Consider the following 13,945-nt stretch of genomic DNA (forward strand, 5'->3'; position numbering starts at 1 on the left):
AAAACAGACGTTTCGCTATCCTTTGAGAAAATCACATGTACTTGCAAGTCTTGAGCAAGATTTTAAAAAATGTCTCCTTAAAATTCTAATGTGCAGTCTGACTAGTGAATAATCACACCATAGGGTAAAAAAATTAAGAACCTCTCTTATTATTAATGGGACGGCGGGCGGACAAGAAACATATTAGTATTGTTTTACAGCTCTTAGAGTGTGTTACATAACTAATGAAAACAACACTGTCATTGTGTTGCATACTTACGTAGCTGCTCTTAGGGAAACTTCAAAAAAGGATGAAAAAATGACTTTTCTCATTTTTGGAGAATATAACTCAGAACAAATGTTAGATAAATGTAAGATATTGTTACATAAACATTTTTAGCTAGTCTTCTGTAATTTGGTGAAAAACGACCTATTTATATTAATTCTGTAGCACTTTATAGCCATTTAAAAAGTAATGTGGAAGTTCTTACGGCGACTGTATTGATGACGTCATAACCTTGGTTCCACAGCTCGGAGCTTCGGGGCCTCGGTATGTTAAAAAGTACATAAGATTGAGACTACTGCAAAAGATTTCATCTCTCCCATTTTTTTTTTTTTTTTTTTTTGCATAAAGGTCCTGGTCTAGGCCGCGTTACATGGGCTGTGGCCTTCCGTACCAGAACACACCGCTTCAGCATAAAACGAGACAGCAGATGTGGCAACGGTAGGAGACTGGTGCCTAAAACTATCGCTTTAGACCACTTTTTCTTTACATTTTATCTTTCTTCTTTTTCTCGTCGTCGGTATGCTTTGAGATATCAGCTGCAACGAGATAAACTATGCCCAGATGAGACTCGAACTCACAACTCCTGCTTTGCTCCCTTATAACCACCGTGCCGTAAGCATTTTTTTATATCTTGCTTCTTTTTTTGTGCCTTAATTGCCGGGGCTTCATCGCCATTCATAATAGCTTTTTGTGAAAGAAATTCTAATAAACTTTAGCAAAATTGTAATGTTTTCTGCACATATTGGCTTTTCTTGGTGATAAGAAACTAAAGCTGTAGGAGAATGCAAACAAAGTCATACTTCTTAGAAGGTAGTAAGTTGTTAGCAAATAAAAGAACTTAAAGTTTTCTCTCTTGAAAAGAACGTAATATTTTACCTCTATATTTCAGGTGTCTTCTTTGGGCCTAAAAACTTTTCTCCTTAATCAAAATTAAAAACACCTCTCTTTGTATAAAAAAAATTAAAAAGGATGGAGATCTAATGTCTCTCCTTTAATAAAAGGTATCTAGCAGCACAAAAATAAAATACATATGTTGTTGTCGTCCGCCAATTTTATTAAGGCCTCGATGTGCACAGCGGCGTGTCTTTGGCTTCAGCAGGCGACGCCTGGCGTCTAACGACCCACCAGTCATGGCGGCTCTATGTGCAGGCAGCAGTGGTCCCCTGGCTATTATACTTAGTGTTGATTGACCACCCAGTCTGTCCCATATAGCACGACTGACACAACTGATAAACCCCACTTTTCATTATAACTGGTAGTTTGACCTTAGAGTTGAAGAAGCATCTACATAATGTCTTTGGGACGTTAAAAAAGTTAAAAAAAAAGAAAAACAGAGAAATCCTTTCCCTTTAAAATTTTGCTTACCCTATCGTTGGTTTGCTGCATGATTCAGAAGCATATTCTTTGTTCGAATATAATAAATTTCGTAGAGAACGAATCAGTACGGCTTTAGAAAGCATCGCTCATGTGAAACTCGGCTTGCTCTTTTCTCATAATATACTGGCATGGATGAAGGGCAACAGGCAGATTCGATATTTCTAGATTTTCGAAAAGCATTCGACATGTTACTCCACTACAGACTGCTACGAAGTATGTGCATAAGAAATAGGCTCTCAGGTGTGTGACTGTCTCGAAGATTTTTTCATTAACAGAACCCATTTACTCATAAATGATCTGGCAGACAGGGTGGGTAGCAATCTGCGGTTGTTCACTGATGATTCTGTGGTGTACAGGAAGGTGTCGAAGTTATATGACTGTTGTTTGATAAAAAAATGGCCTTCACAAAATTTCTAGTTCGTGCAGTGAATGGCATCTGGCTCTTAATGTGGAAAAATGTAACTTAATTCGGATCAGTAGGAAAAACAAACCCTTTAATGTTCGGATTTAGCATTATTGGTGTCCTTTTTGACACAGTCACTTCGTTTAAATATCTGGGCGCAACAGTGCGAAGCCATATGAATGGAACGAGCATGTGAGGATTGTGGTAGGGAAGGTGAATGGTCGACTTCGGTTTATTGGGAGAATTTTAGGAAAGTGTGGTTCATCTGTAAAGGAGGCCGCATGTAGGACGCTAGTGCGGCCTGTTCTTGAGTACTGCCCGAATGGCGTGTTTGGGATCCGCACCAGGTCGGACTGAAAGAAGACGGCGAGGAAATTCAGAGGGGAGCAGCTAGATTTGTTATTGCTAGGTTCGATCAGCATGCAAGTGTTACGAATTGGGTAAGGGAGCTCTTATGGGAAGCCCTGGAGGTAAAAAGACATTCATTTCGAAGAACACCACTGAGAAAGTTTAGAGAACGGTCATTTGAAGCTGACTGCAGAACGATCATATTGCTGCCAACATATATTTCGCGTAGGGGCCACGAAGATAAGATACGAGAAATTAGGGCGCATACGGAGGCATACAGACAGTCCATTTTCCCTTGCTCTATCTGCTAGTGGAACAGGAAAGGAAACGATTAGTTGTGGTACAGGGTACCCTCCGCCAAGCACCGTACGATGGCTTCCGGAGTATGTATGTAGATGTATTTTAAATTCATTATTTGTAGCTCTTGTTTTTATTGTTTTGAGTTACTCATCGTAGTCGTCTTGGAGCTTGGGGATATAAAGGAAACAGGTGGATAATGTCGTGGAATACTTCAAGTGTGTAAGGTGCTGGATGTAGAGAAGATGATGGGGTTAATGTGTCAGTAAAGGATTCTCACCATTAAATTTTAAGTCTGTGGTTACTGTTTCGTACCTGTTAAGTTGATGTCTAGGAAATAAATGTCCTTGTTCGCAGACCTTCCATCATAGTTGCAACAGTCGACCAAGTAATTTCAAACGTACACATGCCATTGGTCTCTACAGGTCATTATTGATGTAGACTACAATCGTTCATCACCTAATGTCTGAAAATTAATTCCTGCTTCCATACCATTAGAATACACATATTCTGCGTGCATAATGTTTTTGAAGATGAAAACATACAGCTGTTTATGCATCTTGACACATGTCAAAAAGCAGTTAGTAGTTTTTTAATGAGAACATTGGAAGTAGAAGGGACCTTATTTTTTTCCTTTTTTGTCTTTAAGCTGTCTGTATCCTGTACCTTCATGGGGCCGGCTTCTTAATTTCGATTTGGTAATGTTAGTGTCGCATTATTAAACCATTATTAAACCTTGATCAACCTAAAGAATTACGTAGGAATGAAAGGTGAGTTGAAATACGCAAATATATTCTACGAGTACCCTGTGGATAATTTCATAGTTAATTAAAACATAGTTAATTAAAACATAGTTAATTAAAACAGTTAATTAAAACAGTCGAAGGTATAATATGACTGACAACTAGGGTTGCCAGATTAAATTGAAAACATAACCGAACATAGTCTGGCAAAAGGATTTGCTGCGCCTAGGGTGAACACATAGAATACTTAGTAAACAGTAAAATTTATATGTGCTATTTCTAGTTGAGCATTGAACAGGTTTTTTAAATAGTAATCTTCAAATTACAGCTACTGCGTAATTCAGTTGTTACCATATTGGCACTCGATGTATTTCTAGTATCAGACCATAAATGATTAACTTTACTGAAGACTCTTCCCACAAAGGCATTGCTGCCTGGAATCGCTATTATCCTTTTGATATTTCATGCGTTTCTGCTCCATTTAAAAAAGTTTTCCATTAAAACGACTTGTGGAAGCAGAAGCTTGACTTTCATGGCAACTAGCAGCGCACCAAATGTTTACTGTCTTGAATCTACAAATTAATAAATAAATTAGTGATAAGAATGGAGTTCTAAAAATACAGAACCACCCTTACTTCAGTACCAAACATGGAACACGGGGACTGTAATAACGAACAGTTGAGTAAGTAACTGAACACTGGCAACCAGCTGACACACGACTAACTGGAAAGATGTTTACAGTGTTCATGACATGAATGAAAAATATAACACATTCATGAACAATGTCAGTACCATGTTTGAAAACTGTTTTCCTCTAAAAGTTACTCAAATTAAACATAAGTCTATAATAAAATCATGGATTACACAAGGAATAAAGATTTCCTGTAAGACAAAAAGGAAAATGTATCTGTCGACCAAGAGTAGCTCCAATGCTGATGATTTAGCTAAATACAAAGAATACTGCAAAATATTAAAAAAAAGTAATTCAGACATCTAAACAAATGCACTACAAGAAGAAGATAGCAATGTCAGGGAACAAAATAAATACAATATGGGATATAGTGAAAGAGGAGACTGATAGAATGAGAAAGGAACAGGAGCAAATAGCATTAAGAGTAGATGACACATTAGTAGGCGATGGGCATAGTGTGACAAATCTATTTAACAAGTACTTTATATCCATTACTGATAGAATTGGATTGTCAGGATCAGTAAATAATGCCCTGAATATCAGAAACTAGCTTTTACAAATATCTTCAGCTACATGAATATGTCACTCACTTCACCAAAAGAAATAACTTCCATTATAAAATCTTTAAAACCACAGCATTCTAGTGGCTACGATGAAATATCGACAAAGTTAATTAAGGCATGTTCTTGTGAGTTTAGTACAATTCTAAGTTTCTTGTTTAACCAGTCAATTATAACTGGGGACATTTCCTGACTGGCTAAAATATGCAGATGTTAAGCCTCTATTCAAGAAAGGGGATAAAGAGATGCCATCAAACAGACCGATTTCACTTTTGCCAGCATTGTCAAAAATTTTAGAAAAAGTAATGTACAGGCAGCTTCTCAACCATCTGACCACAAATAACATTATCAAGAAGACAGTTTGGATTTCTGAAGGGTTCTGATATCGAGAAGGCTATTTACACCTATAGTGAAAATGTACTTAATTCATTAAATAACAAATTACAAGCAGCAGGTATTTCCTGTGATTTGTCAAAGGCATTTGATTGTGTGAACCACAACATCCTTTTAAATAAAATAGAATTCTATGGTGTCACGGGCAGTGCTGCAAAATGATTCAAGTCATACCTCGCTAAAAGGAAACAAAGGGTGTCAGTGCAAGGGACTAGTGAATCAAGTCATCAGTCATCATCAGAATGGGACGAAATTGCATGTGGTGTCCCACAAGGATCCATCTTAGGGCCATTGCTTTTTCTTGTGTACATTAGTGATCTCTCATCAGTTACACTGCCAAAAGCAGAGTTCGTTTTGTTTGCAGATGACACAAGTATTGCAATAAATAGTATGCCGAATGTAGTTCAAGAAAGATCTGCTAATGATATTTTCATGGATATTAATAAATGGTTTAAAGCCAACTCACTGACATTAATCTTCGAAAAGACTCACTACATGCAATTAGAACCTGTAAGGGGTTTCCACCCAGCATATGCATAATGTATGAAGAAGAGCAGATAGGAGAGGTTGACAGTCTTGAATTCCTGGGATTATAACTTTATAATAAATTCACTTGGGAGGAGCACACCACAGAACTGCAGAAACACCTTAACAAATCTGTATTTACAATTCGACATAGGCGACATAAAAATGACAAAGCTTGCATACTTTGCCTAATTTCATTCCATAATGTCATATGGTATAATATTTTGGGGTAACTCTTCAAGTCAAATAAAAGTTTTCCGAGTCCAAAAGTGTGTAATACGTATTATTTGTGGAGTAAATTTACGGACGTCCTGTAGAAACCTCTTCAAAGAACTGGGTATACTAACTACTGCCTCTCAGTATATTTACTCCTTAATGAAATTTGTCCTAAATAATATATCTCTTTTTCCAACAAACATCTCAGTTCATACACACAATACCAGGAACAAAAATGATCTGCACAGGGACTTACTTTAGTTCAAAAAGGGGTCCACTACTCAGGAACACTCATCTTCAATAATTTGCCAGCAAACATGAAAAATTTAGTTACAAATAAAGATCAATTTAAAAGGAGCCTGAAAGACTTACTAGTGGCTAACTCCTTCTACTCCACTGGCGAATTTTTTTAACAGAAACAAATGTTGTATTGTATACATTCATACTATTAGTATTGGTATTTCAGCTTAAAAAAATGACATGTTCCACATCCACGAGGATCTCCTCAGCACGGATCTATGGAACGAAAAACTAATATAATCTAATGTACCATACTTACTGTCATTTTTTACTTCACCACAACTGCGTCCGAACAGGCCTCGGAAGACCTAACGGTATCGACCGATCACCGTGTCACTTCATCCGATAGGCGTCATTGGATACGGATATGGATGGGCATATGATCATCACGCCGCTCTCCCGCCCATTGTCAGTTATCGTAAGCAGAGCCGCTTCTTGTCAGTGAAGCAGCACCTCAGTTAGATTCACAAGAGCTAAGACTTCATTAAAGGCTCTGTTTCAATCCAGTGCAATAATATGTCGTTACATAAATATTCATATAAAACACAAAATAAAACAAATGCGTCCAAGTACATATCTTACTTTGTTTTTGCTTGGCTATCACTTAAACTTCGTTCTGGAACAATTGCTTCACAAACTTTCAACCATAGATTTTCATTTATATTTAAACCTGAGGATTTCTTTACATTCGTTTTATACAAAGCTAATCGTTTCTCGATCTCTTCTATCAAAGTTTCAATCAGTTCACCTGTTATCAGCGCCCTTCACCGCCTCACAGTATATACAGAAGACTATCAAGTTAAAAAAGAACTAAATAATCGGCCGGTTTGCACACTCATCTATTTAATCGGTCCGACTGTTGGTAAACAATGAAGTCTGAAGGGAATTGTAGTAGCATTAAAGTATATTATCGGTTGATTTCAAATCTTTTTAGTATCTGCATTCGCAGATGTCTTCGCGGTAATTAAGAGACGAATAAAACTATCGCCGGATCAAAAACCTATTCCGTGCGCTGTCAATAACTGAGGTAAGGCGTGGGTACCACCCATTCTCTATCTCTTTGGTTCCATCCCGTCATTCGCCAAGTCGGATATCGAAAAGCATCTAAAAACCATATCCAGGCTGGCCGCCACACTTGTCATCGTCGTTAATGCGCCGGGCGGATTCCATCCGGGGCGTGTCTCCCACCCCGAATCCTGGAAATGGCGTGCTAACGAGCGCGGATGAATTTACTTCAAAGAAAGTGAGTTAGGAAGAACTATTATTTCGGTTCTGCTAGTAACTATGAAATATGTTTCTACTTATAAATCTCATTGTATGAGGTAAGTTGCAGTCTCTTGTGGGACATCTTATGCGGAGGAATGAAGTCCTTTTCTGAGCTTTCACTGTGTTGTAAAGAATGCCATAAGAGGAAAAGATCTGCCTATGTTTAAGGTGAATATCCGGATACATCTTTTTCTACCGTATCTCTCCTAGCACGTGCTCCGTTTCCAAATGTAAAGGTCATCGACAGGAAGTAAAAAACTAATGTTTCTTGCTTCCCGAATTAGTTGCAGTAGACACAGAAGCATTGAGGGCGAGGGGCAGGGCAATGTGAATGCGCAGAACCGAGATTTTTCTCCGTTTTGCTCATTACGTCACTGTCGTAAAGATCCGCTCATTTCGCGTGTTGAAGCGAGTAAGTTTCCCGTTGCTGCTCTTTGTTTTTCTGTTCTGTTACGTTCCTCGTTCTGTTTGGCATAAAATTAATAAAGCAGAACTAGGCTATGGTTTTACGTGAAAGCCACATTTAGAAAACTAATAACAAAGATTCAACTCTTCAGAAGAAGTGATGGCATTAATATTAAAAATTCTACTATCTACAACATAATTTGTAAAATCTTAGCGTGCAATACCTACATTGCATCTTACACTGAGGTGACAAAAGTCATTGGATACCTCCTAATGTCGTGTCGGACCTCCTTTTGCTCGGCACACTGCAGCAATTTGACATGGCATGAATTCAACACATCGTTGAAAGGTTCCAGCAGAAATATTGAGCCATGCTGCCCCTATAGTCGTCCATAATTGCGAAATTGCTGCCGGTGCAGAATTTTGTGCACGAACTGACCTTTCTACTAAGTCGCATAAATGTTCGATGGGATTCATGTCAAGTGATGTTGGTGGCCAAATCATTCGCTCAAATTGTCCAGAACGTTCTTCAAAACAATCGCAAACAATTGCTGCCTCGTGACTGGGGCATTGTCATCCATAACAATTCTTCAGCTAGTCGAACATAACCATTTCTAGTCAGTGATTGGCTCAGTTGGATCAGAGGACCCAGTCCATTCCATGTGATTGCAGCCCACACCACTATGGGGGCACTACCAGTTTGCACAATGACCTGCTGTCAAATTGTATACACAAGTTGTCAGCAAGTGGCTTCGTGGGGTCTGCGCCACACTCGAACCCTACCATCAGCTCTTACTAGATGAAATCGGAACTCGTCTGACCAGGCAAAGATCTTTCAGTCGTCTAGGATCCAACGGATATAGTCAAGAGCCGCGGAGAGATGCTGCAGTGCTGTTAACAATGGCATTCACGTCGGTCGTCTGCTATCATAGCAGATATGAAAAGAATCGGAGTCTTTTAATTTGGGAACAATGTAAAAATATACGTTATATTTATACGGTGACAACACATATCAAATGAAAACATTCTTACTGCAACTAAAGAAGGCATAAATTACATACAGCACATCATTGCACGATTTTAATTAGTTCTGCGTAATTGGTTTTTCTCATTGGCTGTCCCGTTACTTAAATAGAATCACCAAAAAAATAAATTAGAATTTCTCAGTTCTACTTCCGCGTTCAATGTGCCTCTTTTTGATGCCAATGTTGACAAATTCAATAATTTTATTTGAATTTGAAGCGGCAAGTAAATTGATAACTTATTGAAGTGTACACCTCAAGCGTTCATACAACGTCAAGTAGCGATTAATAACCAATTGGCGTTTCTGTAGAGACAAGAGAGTAAGCCATTTATTCCAGAGGACTGGTACGGTGATATAACGAAAATCATGACTTGTTCATTATTGTTAAGACGAAACTTTTTGTTATTTTCTACCTCAGCCTAGAGTAAACACACCAAAAATTATTACATCATTACGCGTATAGTTTCTAGGTCAAAACTGCAAAGTATAAATAGCTTTCCCGCCTCCTCGTTACTCAATTTAGCTCTGCCACAGCACTTCACTGGTTATTGGATGATGATCCGATTACTTGCGGTAATCAATAGTGGTCGTTTTGGAGCTTAGAACAAAAATAACAATTTTAACGGTTAAGTGCAAATGAGTTTCGGAGAGTGGTAAAATAATATATATTAAAATCGTAGAATTTTTTTTAATCACTAAATTAAGATATAAACTCTACTGTCCGTTTTGTGGTAAATGGTGACAGTAATTAATATTCATATCGATTGTAGCCTCGACTAATCGAACATAATGTGCAATGTCTGCGAAGTTCCAGTTTATGTTCTCCTAAACATAGTACTTAGGAAAGAAATAATATAGTTTCTGTGTACTGATGGTACTGCGTTAATTCAAACTGCCACTCTTTGAAACAGTCCAATTTAGGACTATTGTCGGTCCTTTTGACGTTGTCAAAGATATGTCCAATCTTACTATCTGAGGGGCGAATCCATTATTTAACATGGCATCCTGTCCGAGTGATATGTGACTACAGTGTGATAGTAGTGATGAAAGTTTTTGTAGAGTGCCGTCTGACAATCGGTGCTCAGAACTTACAGCAGCAAAGTGAAATATTGATGAACTCCAGCTCTGAACCAATAAAGTGTACAATGCATGTACCTGCATACATTAAGAGACGGTCGGGACGACCGTTTAGTGTTAAATCACAGTTTTTTCGGGAATTTAGAACAGAAACATATCAAGGAAAACCATCAAAGTAAGTTTTTAATTTTAATGAGAAGGAAGTTCATCCTAGGAGGACACCATAAATTGGGTTATTAGCTATAACTCGCGGTACTGTACACAGTTGACAGATGATTAAAGAGTACTTAGTAGAATAATGTAGGTAGACAGACGGGACGATTCCTTAACATTGCAGGTCTCGATATCATTATCACCAAATCTTTCTGTTTGTGTTCGAGATGTATGTGAAGGGTGAAGGAACTATATGAAAGGCGTGCCCAAGTGCGGGAAATACCGGTTATTTAATGTTTACAAAATCTTGGCAGTGGTTAGCCAAAGAAAAGTCACAATTGAGTAGTATGATGGTTATAGTGTGTTGTTTAGTGTGTACCCGTTGTAATCATTGCTATCCGTACAAGCATTGATTGAAATAATTTTGCACTTTTACAATATTGTCATACAAAATGTTACTGCCTTCACGTTCCCATGTTAACAAAGCACTTACGATGGAGCACATTCTCTTGGGCCTATATCAAACATGTTAAACAACATTAAAGTAACTAAATTAAAAGGTAACCAGTATATAGGGATTGTGCTTAAAGAGTTCATTCGCAATTCTCTCGTGGCCTGTAACCCAAGTTTGTTTTTTTTTTTTTTTTTTTTTTTTTACGACATCGAAGGACTACATTATCTGATATTATGAACACTACATTGATTCTACTTCGTAAATTGCTTTTTCATCGTATTATTGAAACTGTTAAGCATTAGAAGCGTGATGCCAATGCATCTTTATATATACTATGTCAGTAGTGACCTACAAATTTGCAGCAACTGGACAATATCACAATGAGTCTCCACATCATTACTGATAGTCTGTTTGCTAGAGTTTAATAAAGAGATAAGATACAATTGGGGAAAAAAAGACAATCTTAGGAACTAAAGAGAATGAGCAAGTCTTCTTGCAGAGTATTAGGAAACTAGCTCTCAAAAAATATCGTTAAATTTGGAAATTTAGTAGTCCAATTTGCTACTGTTTTCCATCGTGTTCCCACTTTCTACTTTTCAGAAAGTGTTTGTGAAAAGCTCGTGCTTATGATTACAAGGTTGTTCACTTTTCTCATTAAAGTAGGTGGGTGCAATGTTGAAGTTATTGTGTTTGTGCTGAAATGGTGTTAAGTATCCATGCCAAGACATCATTGCAAATTTACCTATGTGGCAACAAAATGTAAGGATAGTTATTATAAGGTCATATCTACTCCAAGGAAAAAAAAATATTGATGTGTGACATTAGTTTTGGGAGGAAAATCCAAGACTTGAGTTTGCTATAAATACCAAACTAGTTTTGAGCCTTGCAGTTTTTAGAAACTATTAATTATTTCACCCCTTGTGTCTTGCTCCCATTGTGGTACCTGAAGATTAGTTTCTTTGTAATTGAATGGGCATATGGTGCAACGGTTTGTTTAGTTGTCACAAATTTAAGCGGAATGTTAGAGGAACATATTGTTCTTAGTGGTGTACAGTTAGATGGAAAATAGTAGTATTTGATACTCACAATGTATTACAGAAGAGGAGGAAAATGTTTTGCCACTATTTAGTCCTTGTAAGCAAAGTTTTGTATTGAGAGAGAATGTCACTTGCATGATGTGCAGGGTCATCTCAGATATTCCTTGCTCTGATTGCGTAGCTGTGTAATTTAATAGGTGGTACTTTATACTGTACTGGATCATGAAATGTTATAATTTCTTCAAATAAAATATGTTGATTCTTAACCTTCCTTACATACAGTTTCATAAAAAAGTACTGATAGTATATTTGTTCAGTACTGCATATTGCTTGTGAGTCTCTTCTGGTCATGTATCTCATCCACCACCACTTTTGTTCTTGGTAGGCATCTCCACATCCTCCTTTCAATTGCCCTTTGGATTCTGCTACATGTTACTTATTTCAGAAAACTAATAAATGTATCTCTGATATATTTGCTGTAGACATAATATTCATTAGGTATAAAAGCAAAGTCATGTAACATCATTTGCTGCTACTTTGGAGATGTCATGAAAGTACCAGTAAGCTCGTCATAGATTTTCTGTTGCTGCAAGCACAGCCATGTATCTGGTAAAAGATGTTATTGTGTAAAGTTAACTGAAACCTGTGTTATAGGCTTTTACATGTGATGTGTGACTTTGGCTATGTGTAGTGTTTTCATGTGCTGTCTAATTTATATTATTCATACTGTGTTGGCACAGAGCACATTGAAACAAAACCATCACTGAATGTGGTGTATATGAGAGGGAACCTAGATGTTGGTGCCATTAGTTGGACATACTATGGCTTTATTTTGAGCAATTAGTTTTAATGTGTAACATTTCTGTAATGCCCTTAGTAATTTAGCGATTTTATGATTTATTTTTCCTCATAAATGTGTTTCACAAAACACAGTATTCGTGAATTTTATTAATATTTGCAAGGCTTTGCAGAGTAATTGTAACTTATTACTCACAATTGTGGGCTATATTTATGTACTTAGTGCCAGCAAAATGCAGTAGTATTCACATGAATTCAAAGAATGCAATATACTATTTTCCATATCCTTGCAAAACCCTAGAATAAATGTCTTTTATTCTTTTCTCCTTGCTATTTATCTGGAGTAATATTGATTTTGCATTTGGTAATAGGCATTGTATGTTCCAGTGATTGCAGTATGTATACCAACTGTAACAAAGACACTGGCAGGATCATCTAACTCTCACAGAAATTTATATGCTAGGCCATGAGCAAAAAAAGTATGAGAAGGCACTCCAGTCTTCCAACCAGAGGTTTGTGTGGGAGCCCATCTAGAAGCAGCAAACTTTGTGTAAGCCATTTGAAAGAGAAGCAGAAAACAAGGAGGCACATAATCTGCTTTCACCCTTTAAGTAAACTTCTGACCCAACACTTTTGCTGTGACACCTTTTTAAAAATGAATTGTTGATAACTGTGATGACAGATTAGGCAGTCAAAAATATTCATTGTTATATGAATGTCTAAATCATGTGATATTAGGTTTTGCTTCACTATGTTCGTGTGGGATACTAATGAGTAAAAGGAACATTTGTGTGTTAGAGACTGCGTGCATTTAAAGCGAGGGAGTGAAGCAGCTGTTAAGTTGATGAGACTAGTGGTGTTAATATAGCTCTACTGGTTATCATCTTGGTTCTTTATGTCCCTGCAAGTATATTTCAGTTGTATTTAGAATACTTTATCATTATATTCAGTTTATTTTGACACTATTTGTCAAATGCATTAGTCATATGTTACCCGAAAATCAGAATGCTATGGCCTTGCTATCTTACCTCCATCCGTGCAGATTCTGTGAAGCATTAATTGTAAAATACTCAGATGGCTAAAGTCGTGCCTGGAAAGTGAAAGCAGATAGTGTTAGTTTCCTTAATGTCAATGGCATGTCAGTCTGTTTGTTTCTGCAGTGCAGGTCTGAATGATTTACACTCCTTATGTGTGGAAAGGTCAATGTTGCTCATATTTGTTATTTTGTAGCTTGATCTTCCCTGTTTTGGCATGGTCTACATCTCATTAAAAATTTGGCCATTTAATGTATTTTTATAGCCTTTTTTGAATCTTCATGATTTATGAAAGTAGTCCCTGATGGTCTTAGGATTTGTATCACTTCTTTTGAAGCAGAAGCAAGTCTTCTCCTTTGATTTTGATATACAAGCTGGTGCATGCCAGTTGTGTGTTTGTTGAATTTCCTGTTTTCCATTTATGCAGATAAATATTTCTTTGCATGTGATTCATCCCTTGCCTATCAGTTTCTTTAGACAGCAGATTATTAGGAAAAAGCACAAGTGGAGGAGTTCTTTTTTAAAAATTGTTAACCTTGCTTATACATTTTCAATGTAATAATAACAGAAATGAGCAAT

The 13,945-nt window shown here is 37.1% G+C and overlaps 1 protein-coding gene across 2 annotated transcripts in view; it reads left to right on the forward strand.

Moving 5' to 3' along the window:
- Positions 1 to 9,575: 9,575 nt before the first annotated feature.
- LOC126352829 (E3 ubiquitin-protein ligase COP1-like) overlaps positions 9,576 to 13,945 on the forward strand; it is a 63,370-nt gene continuing 59,000 nt past the window's right edge. The window contains exon 1 of one of the 2 annotated variants that reach the window (XM_050002716.1): positions 9,576 to 10,065. The gene's annotated coding sequence lies outside the window, so the exon portion shown is untranslated. The remainder of the gene's footprint in view (positions 10,066 to 13,945) is intronic. The other variant, XM_050002717.1, reaches the window with a different exon arrangement.

Source organism: Schistocerca gregaria, chromosome 1 (assembly GCF_023897955.1).
Source record: "Schistocerca gregaria isolate iqSchGreg1 chromosome 1, iqSchGreg1.2, whole genome shotgun sequence".
Classification (NCBI taxonomy): Eukaryota; Metazoa; Arthropoda; class Insecta; order Orthoptera; family Acrididae; genus Schistocerca; species Schistocerca gregaria.